The sequence below is a fragment of the Grampus griseus genome (genome assembly GCF_964374135.1).
Source record: "Grampus griseus genome assembly, chromosome: 5".
Lineage (NCBI taxonomy): Eukaryota > Metazoa > Chordata > Mammalia > Artiodactyla > Delphinidae > Grampus > Grampus griseus.
Genome location: NC_138998.1, coordinates 140,843,620 through 140,864,421, shown reverse-complemented (window position 1 = coordinate 140,864,421; position 20,802 = coordinate 140,843,620). Strand labels below are relative to the sequence as shown.

Here is a 20,802-nt window from a genome sequence, read left to right as displayed (position 1 = left end):
TCGCCCCCGTCCGGGACTCCGACCCCAGCAGCACGCGCTGAGACGCATTCTAGGAGTCAAACTTCAAGAAGGAGAACCTGGCTGGCCGAGGCTTGGAACCGCTAACAAAACGGCGTTTCAACAGCCCTGACGATGATATAAAGCAGACTAACGCTCCCTGCCTTTTCTGAAGTGACTCACGATCTCTTTCTAAAGGAATGTGGAATTCCAGCGAGTGGCCGGACCGTGCCCGACGCGCCCAGGCCTCTACTTCACATCGGCTGTTTATTACTCGCGACGCATTTGTCACTCATTCCAGACACCGGGCACCCGGATCCCTCCCAGCCTCGGACTCGGCGACGGCCAACGCAGTGCCTCGGTGACCCTCCGAAGCACCCCCGCCACCCCCGCGACGCCGGCCCCGCCCCCGCGCGCGCCCGCTCCAGGCCCCGCCCCCGCGCGCCGCCTCAGCCTGGGCCCCGCCCCCGCCGCGCGCCCCCGCGCCCCCCGCCCCGCCCGCGCAGGGGCGCGCGCCGCGCTCCGAGAGGGACGGTTAGGAGCGCGCGCCTCACCACGGGCCCCGCGCGGCGGCGGCGGCGGCGGAGCCTTCCAGAAATTTCCGCGTCCCTAAGCCCACACCGAAAAACAAGCGGGGCGCGCCCCCGCGCCGGCCCGGCGGACAGCGCCCCTCCCCGCGGCCGCGGCTCCCCTCCCCCACCCGCGCCCCCTCCCCGCCCCCTGCCCCGGGCGGCGGGTCTGGCGCGGCCCTCCCGGGCGGCGGCAACCCGCGGAGACCCGGGCAGCGGCGGCGGGGCGGTGGCCGCGGCGCCTGCAGGCCGGCGTGATTGATAGTGACGGGGCGGCGGAGCGGCGGCGGCGGCAGAGCGGTTGAGTGACAGCTTACCTGGGTGCCAATCTTCATCACACTGACAAGCGGCTGCAGCAATCGGGACCCGCAGTGCCGCGCCCGCGTCCAACCGTCACGCCGACGCTGGGCCACGCGACACAGCCTCGCTCAATGGGAGGAGGGCGACGCCGACGCGCGCCGCATCAATATTCACAGAGGGGGCGGGGCCTTCCGGGCCCGGGCCCCGCCCCGTCCCGGCGCCGCGGCGGCCGGGGGCGGGGCCTGGCGCCGGGGGCGGAGAGTGAGCCGGGGGCTGGCGGCGGCCGGCCCCACCCCCGCCTCGCTCCCCAGTCGGGCCCCGCCCACGACCGCTGCGCCGCGGCGCGAGGAGAGGCCCACCCCGCTGGCCGCGAGCCCCACCTCACTACTACGCAGATGGGGGCGTGGCCTTATCTCGCCACGCCCCCTCCGCTCGCCCCTCAGCGGCCGGGGGAGGTGTGTGGTGGGGCTCGGGTGGGCGAGACCATTCGCGATGGTCCGGCGGGGAGGGCGGGCTGTACCATCCGCGGGAGGAGCCTCGGGTCCTCTTCGCGCGCCAGGGCGCCGCGGGGCCCGGCCCCCCCGGGCTGCCCTCGGAGGCCAGGCCGCGCGGGCGTTTGGCGCCCAGGCCCCTACTCTGCGCAGCGCCCTCTTTGTGTACAGGCCCGCGGCAGCCCCCCGCTTTCTTCCCCGCGGCTGCGCACGTGCGTCCCGAGCGCGGCGGCTGTGCTCAGAGACCCGCCTGACCCCGAGCGCCCTTAGGCCTGGTCCGGGCTCCAGCCACTGAAGCACGCTCGCCTCTGGTCTCGCGCTCTGCCCTCAGGCACCTGTCCCCCGGTGATCCACGCAAGGCCCAGTCTCTAGGTGAAGTGGCCTCCCTTAGAGCGACCCGGAAAGTGTGGTCGTATTTCAAGGTGGACTTTCAAAGGCGGTGCTGCCTTGCGTCCGCGGGGGCCCCGCCGGTGGCCGTGCGCTCCAAGACGTTAAGGGAAGGGCAGGCCTTCCCTAGTGCAGAGGCACGGGGCTTGGATGACTGTCCATTTTTGCAGAAACCTTCCTCCTGTGTGGGATCGCTGTCTGGAGAAGGGCTCCCGCGCTGCTCCGGGAAGAAGCAGACCCAGGACGGGAACACGTGGCTGAAAGGTGCCTGGGGTGGGTTCAGTTGTGAACAGCTCGTCAGGACATCCCTCCTCTAAGTCTTCAGGGTTCCAGCAACACCAGGAAGCCACAGACAGTCTGTGTGGCCCTGCAGAACGGCTCTGTTTTCCAGAGAGTAGGTTGTAGCAGCGCTTGGGCTCAGGCGAGGCCAGTGAGCCACTGACCAGTGGAAAGTTGGAGGGAGGGGACCCCAGAATGTCAGTGATGCAGACCGGCTACCTATATGTGCAGGGCCCAGTGCAAAATGGAAATACAGGTCCCTTGTTCAAAGGATATTAAGAATTTTAAGGCAGGGACAGCAGAGCATTATACGAAGCTCGGGCCCAACCGTCTGCACTGGTCACAGGCGTGGTGCAGCAGCCCTGGCCTCACTGGCTTCATCCTAGTGCTGGCCCAGGGCTGAAGCTTTCACCTGGTTCCCATCAAGTGTGTGAGGCAGCAGGGATCTCGGACCAGGAAGACCTGGGGGTGTGCAGCCCCCTGATAGCCAGGTACAAGTCACCAGGCAGTTGAGGCCCAGGCCCTGCACGCCAGTCTGGCCTCTGCGCCTGGTCTCCTCTACCCGTGCCCCCCATGATCTGCCCGCTCTTTCTTTCCTTCTCTCTACAGGGCCATCTCCAGAAAAGAGGAAGAGCTGCAGGTGCCGTCGGTGATCCCCTCCAGGTTTGCGGCTCTGAGGCTCACACATTTGGGGGCCCTCTTTAGGAAAAATAATTCAAAATGAGGTAGAAGTGGGGTCACGGAGGGCAAGGCTTCCTTTGCTTCCATTTGCCTCCCTCCACAGCCTGCCCCCTAGTAGTGGCACCAGGGTGGTTTACTAACAGAAAAGGAACGTTTGTGCACAAGCAGCTCTTCTGAGTACTTTCCTTCCAATTTCTTTTTTATAAAGATTTGCTACTGTTTTCCCAAGGACCACGTCTAGGTGTGTGAAATGAAAAGCCTCATATAATTGTTTCTAGAACTGTCCAGATGACAGTAGGTGCTGTGAGGCCAGGAGGGGAGGGCACAGTAGGTGGGCGCAGGCAGGGAGGTGGAGGAACGCTTTGAGGGACGCACAGGAAAGGCAGAAAGAACTCTGCCAAGGCGCCGGCCAGCCTGACAGAGCCCCGCCCTGTGCAGCGCTGTCTCAAGCTGGAGCGGGTTGGGGAGAATGTAGGAGAAAGGCGAGCCTTGGACCCTGCCTGGCGGAGCTTATGAGCCAGTGCACAAAGCCTGTAGCAGCCTGGATGGGGTGCAGGGAGCTGCACTGTGTGGGGGAGATTACGGGGTGAAGGCTGGAGGAGGTGACGGGGGCAGGCAGGGCTTGGGCCATCCTCAGAGGATGGCTGGGATCTGGGGCTTTGGTAAGAAGAACGAGTGAGAAAAACACCTAAAAATAAGGGCAAGTCTCTTGGCTTGTTATCGCGGCCAGTGTGGCTGATGTGTGTAAGCTGCTTCAGTTTGCATAGGTGAGCAGGAAGTCACCAGCGATGAGTAGGGGATGATCCTTTTAAAAATATGTCAGACCTCGTCACTGCTGTGCTCAACCCCTCCGAGTGTTACCCATCTCATTCAGAGCAAAAGCAAAGTCCATGCAGAGCCCCTGAGGGTCTCCCGGATCTCTCTCCCCTCTGCACTTCTGACCTCAGCTCCCACCATCCTTCCCCTCACCCACTGTGTTCCAGTCTGCCACCTTGCGGCTCCTTGCTCTCTGCAAGCATGATTCAGCCTCAGGGCCTTTGCACTGCCTATTCCCTGTGCTTGAAGCACTCTTCCCAAAGATATCTGCATGGCTTTCTCCCTCACTCCCTGAAATCTTTCTCAACATCACTTTCTCAGAAGAGGTTTAAAATTGCAAACTCCCAACCCATTCCCTGTCCTCACCCTGCTTCCTCCTCTGTGGTACTTGTGTAGATACATGTAACATATGATGTAACTGTATAACTATGTAGCTTGTTTGTTATGTCTATCATCCAGCACTCCCACCCCCAACACACACACACATAAACACTAGAATCTACTCTCCAGGAGAACAGGAATTTTACTCTGTTTTGTTCACTGATGTATACCGAGCACCTGTACTAGTGCCTGGCAAGGAAATATTTGTTGAATGCATGAACGAGTGCTTCTGAGGCATGGTGTATTGGTTAGCTATTGCTTCATAACAAATTATCCCAAACTTAGTGTCTGAAAACAACATACATTATCTCAAATTTCTGTGGGTCAGGAATCTGGGCGTGTCTTGACTGGGTCCTCTGCCTCAGGGCCTGTCACGAGTGGCCGTCAGGGCTGGGGTCTCATTTGAAGGCTTCACTGGGGAAGGATCCACTTCCAAGCGCACATCATTGTGGGCAGATGGACTGAGGGCCTCAGGTCCTTGCTGGCTCTTGACTGGAGCCCCTTCAGTTTCTTGCCACATGGACCTGTCCAGAGAGGAAAACAGCAGCTGCTTCATCCAAGCCAGCAAGGAATAGAGTCTGCTAGGCAGACAGAAGTTACAGTGTTATGGAAGGTAATCCCAGAAGCATCTTCCCATCACCCTTGTCTAGTGTATTGGTTAGAAGCAAGTCTCAGGTCCTGCCCACACACAAGGGGAGGGGGTCACAGGAAGACACAAACACCAGGAAGAGAGGATCCCCCAGGACCATCTTAGGGCCCACCCAAGTGGTATTTCTTTTTCTGTGTAAAGGAGAGCACTGTGGTGTAGTCAGAAGAGCCCTGGGCTTGCAGTCCACAGTGCTGGGGGTGGAGTCTGGCTTTGCCACTTGCCGTGTGAATGTGGATGAGAGCACTTGACCTCCCTGAGATCCAGCTCCCTGCCTTCAGTGGGGACTTCGTACATCTCTTGGGATTCTGCAGAGGAGGCAATGAGCTGCGTGTGGAAGGCTCCCAGCACACAGTGGGTGCCCAGGGCCAAGACTGGAGGAACCATGGTTCTTCATGCCTGAGCCCCGTTTTTTTTAATTGTGTAACTTTTTATTATGAAACATTATCTATCTGCAAGGGAGCAGATAGCATATACGTACATTTATATAATAATAAAAGGAATATAAATATACTTATCAATCTTGGGAAATAGAACAATGCCATTACCTTTCAAACCCACTGTCCCCTTTCTTAAATGCTTTTCTTTTTCTCTAACCAGAAATAAACATATCCTGACTTCTGTTTTTTGTTTTGTAATTCCTTTGCCCTTCCTTATAGTTTTACCATCTAGATTTGAAATCTCAAATAATATATATATTTTACTTTTCACTGTTTTAAAACAATACTTGAATTTTATTGAGTCTTGTTCTTTTAACCTAATCTTTGGTTTGAGACATCCATTTATGAGTCTGCACAGTACTGAGGTTCACTCGTTTCAAGGGCTGTGTACTATTCCATCTGTATAACCACTGTTTATCCAATCTACCCTTTTTTTTTTTGACATCTTTATTGGCGTATAATTACTTTACAATGTTGTGTTAGTTTCTGCTGTATAACGAAGTGAATCAGCTATATGTATACATATGTCCCCATATCCCTTCTCTCTTGCGTCTCCCTCCCACCCTCCCTATCCCACCCCACTAGGTGGTCACAAAGCACCGAGCTGATCTCCCTGTGTGATGCAGCTGCTTCCCACTAGCTGTCTGTTTTACATTTGGTAGTGTATATATGTCCATGCCACTCTCTCACTTCGTCCCAGCTTACTTCCCCGTGTCCTCAAGTCCATTCTCTACATCTGCGTCTTTATTCCTGGCCTGCCCCTAGGTTCATCAGGACCTTTTTTTTTTTTTTTTTAGATTCCATATATATGTGTTGGCATACGGTATTTGTTTTTTTCTCTGACTTACTTCACTCTGTATGACAGACTCTAGGTCCATCCACCTCACTACAAATAACTCAATTTCGTTTCTTTTTATGGCTGAGTAATATTCCATTGTACACATGTGCCACATCTTTCTCCATTCATCTGCCGATGGACACTTACGTTGCTTCCATGTCCTGGCTATTGTAAATAGTGCTGCAATGAACATTGTGGTACATGACTCTTTTTGAATTATGGTTTTCTCGGGGTATATGCCCAGTAGTGGGATTGCTGGGTCATATGGTAGTTCTGTTTTTAGTTTTTTAAGGAACCTCCATACTGGCTGTACCAATTCCCATTCCCACCAGCAGTGCAACAGGGTTCCCTTTTCTCCACACCCTCTCCAGCATTTTATCCAATCTACTCTTAATGAGATTTAGACTGTTCTTTCTTTGCAAGGATTATAGACATGATATTAATATTCTTTTGCATGTCTCCTGGGGTACCCGTGCAAGAACTTCTCAGGGGTGTGCATCTAATAAAGAATTGTTGGGGGCTTCCCTGGTGGCGCAGTGGTTGAGAGTCCGCCTGCCGATGCGAGGGACGCGGGTTCGTGCCCCGGTCCGGAAGGATCCCACGTGCCGCGGAGCGGCTGGGCCCGTGAGCCATGGCCGCTGAGCCTGCGCGTCCGGAGCCTGTGCTCCGCAACGGGAGAGGCCACAGCAGTAAGAGGCCTGTGTACCGCAAAAAAAAAAAAAAAAGAATTGTTGGATCATAAGATATAATGAGTGGCTAAAGCAACTCCCAGATGAAGTTGCCATTGAATAACACGGGGAAGGCTCTGGCAGAGATGGTATTTGGGGGAAATGCGAAAGTTCAGTTTCGTGCATGCTGATTTTGAGGTATTTTCAAAATGACTTCTGAGAATAACAAGTGAGTGTTTTGTAAACAAATCTGGAGTTTGTGGGAGAGGTTATAGGTAGAGATACAAATTTGGGAGTTGTATCAATCAGGAAGATTTCAAGAGCGGTTTAATAAAAGTACTATTTTAAAAAGATCCTTAAGTATCCAGGGGACTAATTAACAACAAACCACTGTGAACTCCTAGGCTGAAGGGAAAGGGAGAGGAATCAGTCACTAGAACGCTGAAGAAAGATGTGCGTTCCTATCTTTCTATCTATCTACTTTCTCTCTCTCTGTGTCTCTCTCTATTTCATGGCTCGTGGTTTTGTTTTTATTTATTTTATTTTTAAATTTTTAAAAAATTAACAATAATTTTATTTGTTTACTTTCACCTGTGTCAGCAATTTGGGGTTTTTTTGTTTGTTTGTTTTGGGGGAGTGTTTTGCCACTGGTTATTGTATTTATTTATTGACTTTATACAGCGGGCTCTTATTATTAGTTATCTATTTCATACATATTAGTTGTATATATGTCGATCCCAGTCTCTCAGTTCATCCCCCCACCCCCCCCCCGGAGCCCCGCTTTTCTAAAGAGGACAATTCCAACAATTAAGTCCCTAAAAGATCAGGGTGGGAGACGCTGCCCCAGCTGTGACGGCTCCTCCTTAAGGATCCCAGCACAACGCAACAGGGACGTGGCAGCCACGGCCAATGTCAAAAGATAATGTTGACCAAAGAAGGAATCGTGACTCTCAGGCAGACGTGCAATCAACAGGTGGCCAGCAGCTTCCTGAGCTTGTTAGTTGAGCGAGGGAACTGGTAAGACGCTCCAGCCAGTTCAAAGGAAAATGCAAAGAACACACACCTATATAGGCAGGAATATTGGCGGGAACTTGCAAATTGTGCAAATCTGGCCTTGGGTGGGAGGATTTGGGGACCATGGGGTGAGGGCTGTCCCTTCATCACAGAGTCCAGAGACAAAAATAATTTGCATCGTCACTCATTCTCTACAACCATAAGATAGCTCAAAGGCAAGGAAGAGCTAGAATCAGATGACCCAGAAGGGTGAGCTCCAAAGAATGCGCAGTTGCCCACTGGAGACGCCCAGGCAACGTTTCTGCTTATTCCAGGTGTCCTTACACCAGGTGTATTACTTTGCTAGGACGGCCGTAAGAAAGTACCATAGACTGAGTGGTTTAAACAACAGAGAGTTATTCTGTCTTAGTCTGGAGGCCAGAAGTCCGAGATCAAGGTGTCAGCAGGCTTGGTTCCTTCTGAAGCTGAGAGGGAGAATCTGTCCCAAGCTCTCCCCCAGCTTCTGGTCGCTTGCTGGCAAGCTGTGTCACTCCTTGGCTTGTAGAAGTTCACCCTGATTTCTGCCTTCGTGGTGTTCTCCCCGTGTGCCTCTGGGTGCCCAGTTTCCCCCCTTTTTTAAGGATATCAGTCATATTAGATTAGGGCCTACCCCAGTGACCCCACTGTAACTTGGTAAAGACCCCGTATCTCCAAATACAGTCACATTCTGAGGTCCTGAGGGTTAGGACTCACCATATGAATTTTGGGGGGACACAATCCAACCCTCACACCAGGAAATCCTACCCTGGAAACACAACTGGCCAGGCAGAATTGTGCAGGGGACTAGGGCCTGAGCTCTGGTCACAGCATCAAATCGCACCAGGTCCGTGCTGTGTGGGTCCCTTCCCCACCCGTAGGTCAGCGTGGTCCCGTGGCCTCTCCTGGCCAGTGGGCTCCAGCCCTGGCACCAGAACGACTCGGCTTACTCGGGGTGACTCTCTGTCACTAACTGAAAATCTGCTCATCAGGAAAATGTTTCCTGAGGCATTCTGGGGGCAGGGGCGCTGCAGTGGTCCTTGTCTCCCAGGCTGGCCTCCTGGCCAGGCATGCTCCCCTGAGATGAAGCCAAGGATACGAAATACCAGTCAAAACAAACAGCAGATGCTACAGGGAAAAGCCAGCTTCCTCTTGGTTTTATCCTGACCTTTTATTAACCAATGTTTTAAACTAAGTCTTCTTACATGAACACGTTCCCTGATGCAACCTCACGTTTTTAGGCCGTGAAACCAATTTTCTCTTGATCATTTTCAGGCACCCGGAGCCTTAACTGAAATACCGGATCGTTCCCTAGATTTTTGCTACATTAAACTATATTGTCCAGTTAAAAAAACAAAGTACGAAACACCGTGGTCGAGGACGATTCCTGGCTGTCCCCTGACTGCACAGCCTTTGGACAACTTTGCCAGTGAAAGCTCTGTTCCAACCACCTGCCCCAGCGCAGCTGTGCCAATGGCACGACGCTTCGTTCCGCAGCTCCTGTTTCCCAGCGGTCCCTCTCCCTGGCCTCGTTGTGGGTCACACCATGATGGCTGCCCACCCCTCAGAGGGACCACAGGTGCTGGAGTTGGCTGCTCCCGAGGAGAGCCGGGTGGCGACTTTTTTGAGCGGGACCAGAACAGGCCTCCTCGGGCCGTGCAGCTGGAAGTGGCACCGTGACCCAGCTGCTCGCTTGCAGCCGGCGACTTTCCCAAACCAGCAGCTGCTTCAGCTTCCTTTGTGATCGGGCCAGTTTCTAAACTGGGTAACGGTCAAGAGGCATGGTCTATGCTGTCACGTATTTAAAAATCTGTTTCTCGTTGAAGTTACAAAAGTAATGGCAACACGAGCTTTCGCAGGACCGAGCTCACTTCGTTTTGATCGTTGCCGCCGGCGTAGGGGGTCCAGGGTGGTGGGTGGATGAAGCCCACCTCTGCCCGAAGCATCCAGCCAGGCTGTGCATCCACTTCCTGGTCTGAGAAACAGAACTAATAAGCAGAATACAGCTTCTCTTTATTGTTTGCTGTGAAGAGTGATCTGATTTAAGCATTACTCGAAGGCCCCTGCTTATCTTACCAAGCACAATGTCCTCAACGTTCCTCCATGTTGTAGCAGGTGACAGGACTTCCTTCTCTTTTAAGGTTGAATAATATTCCATAGTCTGGATAGACCACATCTTGTTCATCCATTCACCTTTCAGTGGACACTTGGGTTGTTTCCACCCCTTGGCTAGTGTGAGTAATGCTGCTCTGAACGTGGATGTACAAATATCTGTTTTGAGTTCCTGCTTTCAGTTCTTTGGGGTCTATGCCCTCGTGGGCGTGAGGCGGTATCGGTGATTTTTAAGACTGCTTTGCTTCCCAATTTCTCTCCCCTCCTACCTTATGAAATACTTAAGAGGTTAAATGTGTAAGATAAGGAAATTCCCAAAAATGAGGAATTGGGAAGTTTAGACTTACATTTCCCAGAGGGATTGGAATGAGTCCCTTTTTACCACCCTGAATTCTCGCAGCCAGAACCTGCCCTTTCTCACTTCACAGCTGGCTTTGGGTTCATGAAAACACATACAATATTAGAAATTAAGACTAAAAGATTGTTTTTAAAAGATTTTTATTCATTCATTTAAACCTACAATTAGAAACCGATTCCACGTTACTCAACAATAAATAACATTTTATGAAAAATCATTATTTTCAAAAAATGATTAGTGAGAACAAGGGACTTGTTTCATATTTTTGCAGATCTCTTTAATGTCTAGCTTGATAAAAGACAGCTGGATTCTCATAGCTGCTTCTGTGTTCAGTCTCTTGTAATATATTGTTTTAGTTGATGTCTGTGAAGAAAATTTGACCTCTCAGGGATGTGTAGCAGGAAAGTGGAGGAGCGTTTATATAGGTTCTCCACCAAAACTGACACATGGATGTTCCTTACAGGTTCATTGCAGTGTGGACTCCAGCAGCGCTGCAATGTACCTTTCCTGCTGTTAGACTAAAACCCACTGGTCTCTCTGGCACTTTGGATGGATCTATGACCCACACATGATTTTGTAACGTGGCCATTTGGTCATTTGGAAAATATTAATTCACTGAATGGTGCAGTTATTCCAAATGTTGACCCATTTCACTAGACAATGTTAAAAATCACAGTTGTGCGGAATGTAAATTGGAACAGCCACTATGGAAAACGGTAAGGAGACTGCTCAAAAAATTAAGACTAGAACTACCATATATGATCCAGCTAGTCCATATCTGAGTATTTATCCAAGGAATACAAAAACACTAATTTCAAAAGATAGATGCACCTCATTGTTCATGGCAGCATAATTTACGATAGCCAAGATGTGAAAACAACCTAGGTATCCATCAACAGATGAATGGATAAAGATGGTGATATATATATATGTACCATCGTGTCCCCGCAAAAAGGCAAGGACCGTCTTAGTATTATTAGAAAAGTAGTTTTTTTTTTTAATACCAGTTATCTTTTAATTGAAGTATAGTTGATTTACACTGTTGTGTTAGTTGCAGGTGTACAGCAAAGTGATTCAGTTATACATATATATATTCTTTTTCAGATTTTTAAAAATTTACCGAGGTATAGTTGACTTACAGTGTTGTGTTAATTTCTGCTGCACAGCAAAGTGATTCACTTATACAAATATCTGCTCTTTCTCAGATTCTTTGCCATTATAAGTTATTTATAGTTGCTATACAGTAGGTCCTTGCTGTTTACCTATTTTATATATAGTAGTGTGTATGTTAATCCCAAACTCCTAATTTTTAAAAGTAGCTATGGGCTTCCCTGGTGCCGCAGTGGTTGAGAGTCCGCCTGCCGATGCAGGGGACGCGGGTTCGTGCCTCAGTCCGGGAAGATCCCACGTGCCGCAGAGCGGCTGGGCCCGTGAGCCATGGCCGCTGAGCCTGCGCGTCCGGAGCCTGTGCTCCGCAACGGGAGAGGCCACAACAGTGAGAGGCCCACGTACTGCAAAAAAAAAAAAAAAAAAAAAAGTAGCTTTGACCCTAAACTGCTGAACCCTGAACGGGTCTGGGGGCCCTTGGGGCCCATGGGCCACACATTGAGAGAAGCTGGTTAGACGTGCGTGCCGCACGGAAGACTAGTTAGTTCCCCGCAGGACCTCTTCAGCATCGTCTTTTCCTCCTTTCCATCGTTCACCTGCTATTGTCCTGTAATTGAGAGCCCACGGGGTGTGAGGTCCCGTGCGCGTGTTCAGTGATCGGTGTGACGCTCCCTCTTTTTATTCTGAGCGGAGCCCACGTTTCGTACACCCCTCCAGGGCCTCCCCCTCCACACGCCGGACACCGTACAAATATCGTCATATCGTGTCCACTCCAATCGTTCTGCGTATCACTCGATTCTGTAATCCTGTAAGAGACCCTTTGCTGAGGAGGTCACTGAGCAGTGGAAACATGGCAACAACAGCAGGACGGAGCAAGCCAGCAAGTGCGGTCAGGTGTCCGGGAATTTAAAAGGATTCCAGTCGTACAAAGCCCGTCCTCCCACCACAGTGGAACTACACTACAGATCAGTAACAGAGAGATAATGGGAAACCCCCAATATTTGGAAACCGTATTACACACTTGGGTAGAGTATGCGTAACACAAGGTTTGCCTTTCCGACTGTGTGCAAGTGTCCAGGTCAGTGGCCTGGCGCACACGCGCTGTAGTCCTGCCATCACCGCGCATCCAGAGCGCTCTGTCGTCTTGCAAGGCTGAGGCGCTGGGCCCTGGAAGGGCAGCTCCCCGCACACACCCCAGCCCCTGGGGGTCACAGCTCTGCCTTCTGTCTCTGCCTCTCGGGGGCCTCATCTGAGTGGCCTCGTCTTTTGGTGACTGGTTTATGTCACTGGGCACGGTGTCCTCAGGGTTCATCTGTGTTGCGGCATGGGTCAGAATTTCCTTCCCTTTTAAGGCTGAATAATACTTTTGCTTTATTTTTTATTTTTTTTAAATTTATTTTTAGCTGCGTTAGGTCTTCGTTGCTACGCACGGGCTTTCTCTAGTTGTGGCGAGCAGGGGCTACTCTTTGTTGCGGTGCACGGGCTTCTCATTGTGGTGGCTTCTCTTGTTGCAGAGCACAGGCTGTAGGTGCACGGTCTCAGTAGTTGCGGCATACGGGCTCAGTAGTTGTGGTTCGCGGACTCTAGAGCGCAGACTCAGTAGTTGTGGCGCACGGGCTTAGTTGCTCCGCGGCATGTGGGATCTTCCCGGACTAAGGCTCGAACCAGTGTCCCCTGCATTAGCAGGCGGACTCTTAACCACCGCGCCACCAGGGAAGCCCAATTGTGCTTCATTTTAAAAGAGAGACAACGCCCTCAGGCCAGAGGAAGACAGAGGCAAGAGCTGTGAGATGACCCAGTGTAGGCAGCTGGCACTGGGCATGGGCTCAGCTGCATTGGGTCAGGACAGGATTTCCTGGGCTTTGGCACCTGGGATGGTTAGTTTCCTGTGTCAGCGTGGCTGTGCTGGGGTGCCCAGTTGTGTGGTCACATACCCGTCTAGATATTGCTGTGAAGGTATTTTTCAGATGTGATTAACGTTTGAATCAGCTGACTTGGAGTAAAGCCAAGCGCCCTCGTAATGCGGTGGACCTCATCCGACCAGCTGAGGCCTTTAGAGAGAAGACTGAGCTTCCCTGAGGAGGAAGGAATTCTCCCAGCCGACTGCTTACCAGAATTTCTAGCCTGCCAACCTGCCTGCACACTTCAGGCTTGCCAGTACCCACGTGGCATGAGCCACTTCCTTAAAATCAATCTCTCTCTGTCTCTGTGTCTGTCTCTCTCTATGTGTGTGTCTGTATCTACCTATCTGTCTGTCTCTCCATCCTATTGGTTCTGATTCTCTGGAGACCCCTGAGTAAGACAAGTACCCTTTCTGTCTCTAGTTAGGCCCTGAGAATGGCACATTGAGGCCACCACGAGAACAGGCAGGCTCCATTTACTCGCTGCACCATTTCGTCCTTCCCTACCGTGGATGGCAAGGTGGCCGTGGGAGGACCCTGGGAGGCTCAGCTCCAGGTTCTTCCTACAGGAATGATACAGCTGAGGCTCGGCCTCAGAAGACGTGCTTTCAAGTCCTGCTTCCTCTCTGCCCACAGCCATCCGTGTCCTTGGGAAGGGTGCCCTCCTGCCTGAGGAGGAGTGGGGGCGGGTAGAGAGGATGAGGGGGGACAGAGAGATGGTGGCCTAGCTGCGGGCCCCTCTCCCACCCCTGCCCGCCGGCTGGCTGCACTGGCCTTTGCAGGGCCTGGCGTCTCTGTGGCTCATCGGGGAGGCTGATGATGGAGGCCCAAGGGGAGAGGGAGGCGGAGCTGGCACGCTGTCCTCCTGCCCCCCCCCCCCAGAAAGCACGAAATTAGCACAGAAAGGAGCATGAAAATGAGAAAATGTTTCTCTTTCTTCTTGCCGCCTCATTCTTGGCTCTCTTCCTGATCTTGCTGAAATGAATGTTTACCATCTCTTGAGACGTCAGAGAACAGAGCTGCTACCTCTGCAACATATTTTCAATGAGAAGAAAAGAAAGAACCAAGCCTGGCTGGGTGGTGGGCTGTGCCGCCCTCCCGCTGCCCGTCGGGCTGGGTGGCCCCATGTTTGGCTGTGTCACCATGTATGACATTATCTAAATGCACTTTTACTTTTTTTTTACTTTATTTTTTTAACATCTTTGTTGGAGTATAATTGCTTTACAATGGTGTGTTAGTTTCTGCTGTATAGCAAAGTGAATCAGCTATACATATACATATGTCCCCATATCTCCTCCCTCTTGCGTCTCCCTCCCCCCTCCCTATCCCACCCCTCTAGGTGGTCACAAAGCACCGAGCTGATCTCCCTGTGCGATGTAAATGCACTTTTCTTACGTGCAAATATTAGTCAGGATCAGTGGAAAGATTAAAGAATAGATTTGTTACCCGAAAACAGAAAGTGCTCATGTAATTAGAGACCCGGAAGGAAACCCGGGGTCCTTTCATGGGAAGAAAACTGGACAAGTTGAGGGCTCCCAGCAGTCCCGAAGGGCCATGAAGCCGGCCGGGCCCTCATCCCGGGCAGTGGTCTTCACGGCTTAACTAACTGGGCGTCCCCTTTTACTGCCTTCAGAGTGAACGAAGAATACAAACGCTTCCCTAGTAAGGATTCAGAAGGCTTGTTTAGCAGTGGGGTGGAATCACTTAAAATTAGCTAAGCTTTTGCCAATTGTACGTAAAAGTTTTCAAAGGCTTTAATAAAAGCATTTCTTACTTATTCTGATTCCACTATAGGCTTATCTACACCATCGTATTATCTCGTGGCCAAAAGGTTTGCGAACTAAGATAAGCTTTCACTCATGCCTTGTTCCAATCCTCAGCCATCCTGCATTCCCAAAGGCATGTTAGCCGTTTTTAAAAATTAGGGGGCTTCCCTGGTGGCTCAGTGGTTGAGAGTCCGCCGGCCGATGCAGCGGACACGGGTTCGTGCCCCTGTCCGCATCTTTCCAAGCAGGGGCAGGTTTGTTGATCTGCAAGGACACGCGTTCCTCTGCTGCACGCACGCTGATGCTGTGTGTCGCCGACCACGCTTGGTAGCCTTGGTGTTGAGATGAACGCAGTTTCCTGGATGTATTGGCCTCTCCCGCGGGCTCTTGAATCCGCACCGTGAGTCAGGCTGGGGGGAATTAACCAGCTGCTGCAGCTTGTTTTTATTCTGTGTGCTCATCTGCCTCTGGGAACCAGTGATTTATAAATAAACATTTATTATTTACAAGTTCGGAAATGTTACATTTATGGAACTCCAGAAATAAACTGTCAGCGACCAGGAAACATATTTTTGATGTATTGCAAATGTACTTCCCACGTCAACGATTTGCCCAGATGGCCCTCCAGTTTGTCAGTTGAAGATGAGCTCTTTCCTCGTAGCATCCGATGCTTTGAAAGTTTATCTTCCTCTTTCATGGCCATGCTTCCCGTGGGGTCTAATCTATTTTCTGTCTCCTTGTCAAGAATACCTCAAGGTGTGATGCAGTAATCTGAGGGCCAGGGAGTAGTGACTCGGTCCTGTATTTACGAGGCATCCTTCTCCAAGGGAAGCAAGGTGCTCTAAGGACAGCTCATGTGCGGTACACAGGGGCAGGTATTACTGTTATCTTTTTAACCTTTTCATTTTGGAAATTTTCACAAAAATTCACAAAATTTTTTGCATGCACAGAAGTAGAGGGAAGAGTATCATGAACCTGTGTGGACTCATCATTCAGCTGTAAGATTACCAACATTTTGCCAATCTTTTTTTACGACTTTCTTTTTTTCCCCCCAAACAGACAACCCTTTATTGCAGGTTTTTTTCTTTTCTTTTTCTCTGGCCGCTCCATGCAGCTTGCAGGATCTTAGTTCCCCGACCAGGGATCGAACCCATGCCCCCTGTAGTGGACGCGTGGAGTGTTAACCACTGGACCGACCACCAGGGAATTCCCTGAAGTATAGTTGATTTACAATGTTGTGTTAGTTTCTGGTGTACAGCAAAGTGAGTCAGTTATACGTATATATATATATATATATTCTCTTTCAGATTCTTTTCCATTATGGTTTATCACAGGTTATTGAATATAGTTCCCTGTGCTGTGCAGCAGGTCCTTGTTGTTTATCTGTTTTATGTATATAGTGTGTATATGTTAATCCCAACCTCCTAATTTATCCCTTCCCCACCCTTTCCCCTTTGGTAACCAACCGTAAGCTTGTTTTCTATGTCTGTGAGTCTATTTCTGTTTTGTAAATACGTTCACTTGTATCATTTTTTTAGATTCTACGTATAAGCAATAGCATATGGTATTTGTTCTTCTTTTTCTGACTTACTTCACTTAGTATGATAATCTCTAGGTTCAACCATGTTGCTGCAAATGGCATTATTTCATTCTTTTTTATGGCTGAGTAGTATTCCATTATATATATACACCACATCTTCTTTCTTCATTCATCTGTCGATATTTTGCCAATCTTGTTTCATCTATTTCCCATCCTTTTTTCCCCTTACATAGTTTAAAGCAAATCCCAGAGATCATGCTATTTCACTGCAGTAGGATGCAAGTGTTAATAATTCCACTTTATGGGAAAATAGAAGCACTGAAAAGTATCGCCCAGAATGATACACTGAGTCTGTGGGGGAAGGTAGGCACCAGAAGCCAACTTGCCCCCGTCCTCAACTTCCCCCTGTCCTAACTGTGCTCCTGCAAACTGACGCAGCCATCCCACACACAGATTGACTCGGGCATGTAGAGAGCATGTCACCCACGACACAGTGTCAGCTGGGACAGAGGTCTTCAACCAGATCCATCACATGGAGAGATTTATCTCAGCCCACAACTATTTAAATAAATTAAGAGCTTACTTCCAGAAAGTAAAAATCAGAGTGCCTCTGAAGAATAACTAGGAAGCTAAACGCCCCAAATTGCATTTACTCAGAAGAATGTTATTTAAAATCCAAACATATGGAGTCATAAAGAATAAATGTGTGACCTTTTGTTTAACTGCAACCCTAAAAATACTTATTTTTGTTGTTGCACTGGCAGCTCCAACGTTCCTGCGAGGAGAATGACAGCAAACACCATCTCCCGCCAAGACGTCTTGAGTGTCTGGGGTTTTCTGCTGAGCTTTGGTTGCCGCCGCATCGAGGAAACTTTGCCAGACGCGTCACCCCCTCCGGCCTCCCCACAAGGGTGGGGCTTCCGGGGCAGCTCCCAGAGGCTAGAAGTCCAGTTCGGGAGTTTCCTCGGCGCCTCGAGGCACCCCCTGGGCAGCTGTCGTACAACAAGAATTCAGCCGTCTTTGTCTCCGGTTCCGGCTCAACCCCTCAGACCACACCTGAGTTTATGCTAATGAGGTGACTAACCGTGGCCCCTTGAGAGCTTCAGGTGTGGGCGGGGGGCCCATCGTGCCAGAAAGACCTGGGTTTTGAGGGTGGGGACCTGGTGTCGAGTGACATCAGGCTGACCTCTGACCTCCACTGAGAGAGGCGGGGTGGGGGGGGCTGGAAACTGGATTCAATCACAAGATCAGAGTTCAATTATGCGTGTGTAACAAACCCCTAATAACTCCAGGCGCTGGAAACTCAGATGGGCGTCTGGATCACGTGGCTGTGCTGATGGGCGGAGGGCGCGCCCAAGGGCCCTCCCGGACCTCACCTGTAGTCATCGGGACCTGCTTTCCTGAGTTCCGTGAGCCATTCTGGCGAACCATGGAACTGGAGGGGGTGCCGGGGACCCCCAAATTTGTAGCCAGTTGGTCAGAAGCACGAGGGGCCTGGAACCCCCAAAGTGCAGCTGGTGTCCGGAGTGAGGATGGTCTTGTGGGGGGCCGTGTCCTCAACCTGCAGGGTCTGCGCTGAGCCCGGAGTTGGTGTCAGAGTCGTACCGCTCACCCCAGCGCACTCGCCTTGGGCCCAGGCGCCCGGTCCAGATCTGTCCTGCGACCACCCCCAGGTCTCAACATGGCACCCCGGGGGCCTGGGGGCCACGCCCTAAGAGGAGGCAGTACCTCCAGCCTCACCGCGAGCGCGGGGATGGGCCAGCTGCCCTAACGTTTCCCCCCGTCGCCGCTTCGTGTACGTTTGGGAACGGACCAGTTGTAGTAGATTTTGTTATCGAATAACACACGTCGTTGAAAGCTCAAATATAGAAGCAAACAAAAATATAGACGCCGATAAATGAAAATACCCCCAGTGTCCCCATGGGCTGTCGCCGTGCCCTGGAAGAGGTGCCCTTTTCAGGGGAGAAGGAGGAAGCCGGCCCGGTTCCCGCAGGGAAGGCGGGGATGCTGCACCCGCCCCCAACCCTCCCCCTGCCCCCTCCTGCTCTGTGCCCTGAGGGGCCATCGCACTGGCTGCCCCCAGGATCCTCCTCCGGCTCCCGGGTGGGCTGGCCGATGTGGGCACCTTCAGAACGCAGAGGGTCAGCAGAAAGCGAGGGGTCATGCCTGGGTCACCGTGGGTGCAGGGTTCTCGCCCGCTGTCACAGCCCCAGGCATCCGCCTGCCTCCTGGTTCTGAGACCGCCCCTCCCCTGCCCTCCCTCTGGGGGCTCTCAGCTCTCGATAACCAACCCCATGTGAGGAACCAGCGGTGCCTCATCCCTCGGCCCCAGCTCGCAGCCAGTGCCCGCAGGAAGTGTCCTCAGATGACCGGGACAATGTCCCACTGGGAACAGGGAGGGGGCCAGAAAGCAGCCTACGCCCCGCGGGAGCAGCCGCCGTCCGCCCAGCGCTGAGGCTCATGGCGGGGAAGCCCGGGTGGTTCTGGTCCGACCAGGCTGGGGTGAGAGGGGGCAGGCCCGCAAAGGTCACTGAGGACAGAGGGCAGAGGGCAGGTACCCTAGGCTGGCAGACCCTCTGTGCGGCGGGGACGGGGAGGCCCCTCCTCCATCGTGGGCCTGGGGTCTCCCCAGTGTCAGACGTGGGAGACCCACCTCATGGGCCGACAGCAGCAAACGCTGGAGAGGCTGGGACACCTGCACCCCGGTGGTGTCTCAGGTTGTCACAGGACCAGGAGATGGCGAAGGTGTTACCAGGGCAACACGGGCCCTCCAGCCTCTCTCAGATGCTCCAGGGGGAGTTTCTCAACGTCTGGTCCAGTCCCACCTGCCCCTCAGTCACTGAGCATTTGTTAAAGTGCGGATCGTTGGTGCTGAGCCCCGGGAAACCCCTTGCCCCACAGACTTAGATAAGTCCGCGCTTCCTCACGACCCCCGTAGGACTCGCAGAAGATGCCCCTTGTTTTTTTCTAGAAGATGCCCTTTTACACACAGGCCCTCCAATGTCCCATTGTTTGTCTTGTGAAGGGTGAGCTGAGATTAAATTGTCCCTGTGAAACCAGCTGGACACAGAGACAAACATTTCCGTTCAGCGAACTGAGCCGTCTCTCGATGGCCCTGCCTGTAAAGCCCAAGGCAGGCCCCCTCCGCTGAGCAGCTCTGATCTTGGGCGTCCCCTTCCCTTAGCAGCCTGAATAAAATCAATCTCCACTCTCGCTTGTTTTGTCCCCGCAGCTCCCACCCTGGGCCCAGGAGTCACCGGCACCCTTGGGCGATTCCTAACGGGGTCAAGTTTGAGCAGCTCAGCCCTAGAGGCAGCAGCATCAGAGCATCTCGAGGGCTGCACGGTCCGACCTCAGACAGACACTGTGCACAGCCAGGTGAGGGGCACGCGGGCGTCAGGCTGGGGGAGCCGCTCTCCAGATGCAGGTGTGTCCTCGGACTTGTGTTCACAGGCCTCTCTGATCTGCTCCAGGGGGCAAAAATTAGACTTTGTAAATAGAAACTGATTGAAGTAAGTAAATCAACGGTAAGCATTTTGGGGTCAAAACAGCCTCTTCACTCCCCAGGGACCCAGACTTCTATGCTCACCAGGTCCTGCCCATGCAGCCTTTTATTGGTTTGCCATCATCACCCCTGCTGACAACGAGTGATCTCCCTGGGAGGATCCCAAGAACTGTGGTGGCTGCCAGGCGCTTTGGCACAGAATTCCTCTCTGAGTCGGAGCCCGAGGCCGTTAGCGCGGGGGAACAGCTGCGAGGGCCACACCTCCTCGAGTCATTTGAAAATTTTATGACGAATAAAAACGATCCATGACACAGACTTATGCATTATATATTAACCTAATACCTCTACAATTACACCACCAACAGTCTTTTGTGGCACACATATTTTCCTAAGGACGCTCCAACTCCAATAGTAAAACGTTGACTAGCCAGTGACACTACATAAAATTTCCTCCTTCTGTGTTGTCAAATCCTTAATAACAATGACAAGTCTAACATTCAGGGAAAGGAGGAGAGCGAGGTGGAAACCCCAGGAATGCTAAAAGTGTGGAAAAGAGAATTATGCGTTTTAGATTAAATAACCAAAAGACTGAGCAGAAATACAGGGTCAAAAGATGCTGAAAAATAGGGCTTCCCTGGTGGCGCAGTGGTTGGGAGTCCGCCTGCCGATGCAGGGGACACGGGTTCGTGCCCCAGTCCGGGAAGATCCCACATGCCGTGGAGCGGCTGTGCCCGTGAGCCATGGCCGCTGAGCCAGCGCGTCTGGAGCCTGTGCTCCGCAACGGAAGAGGCCACAGCAGTTAGAGGCCCGCGTACCGCAAAAAAAAATAAAAATAAAAAAATAAACCTTAAATATGGTTGAAGCACCACAAGCTCTTTAAGCTGTGCCCTGCGTGCAGGTGACCTTCGTTTGCAGCAGTACACCTGGCGATGCCATCACGATGCTTTAAAGGACCTGGTGGCACAGTGAGAACGGGGAAGGTGGGAACTGA

General features: G+C 51.9%; 1 protein-coding gene and 1 long non-coding RNA gene across 5 annotated transcripts in view; one reads left to right on the top strand and one right to left on the bottom strand.

The window, feature by feature from the left end:
* The window catches only part of PKNOX1 (PBX/knotted 1 homeobox 1), a 47,810-nt gene extending 46,803 nt beyond the window's left edge, over positions 1 to 1,007 (bottom strand). For 2 of the 3 annotated variants that reach the window (XM_082655233.1, XM_082655235.1), the window contains exon 1: positions 884 to 1,007. The gene's annotated coding sequence lies outside the window, so the exon portion shown is untranslated. The remainder of the gene's footprint in view (positions 1 to 883) is intronic. The other variant, XM_082655234.1, reaches the window with a different exon arrangement.
* Positions 1,008 to 1,848: 841 nt separating this feature from the next.
* On the top strand, positions 1,849 to 20,240 carry LOC309823091. 2 transcript variants are annotated; one of them, XR_014296809.1, is made up of 6 exons: positions 1,849 to 2,008; positions 2,633 to 2,686; positions 15,512 to 15,641; positions 17,071 to 17,381; positions 19,539 to 19,684; positions 19,874 to 20,240. It is a non-coding gene; the product is annotated as an uncharacterized lncRNA (long non-coding RNA). The 2 variants fall into 2 exon arrangements; XR_014296808.1 differs by lacking the exon at positions 15,512 to 15,641.
* Positions 20,241 to 20,802: the final 562 nt, after the last annotated feature.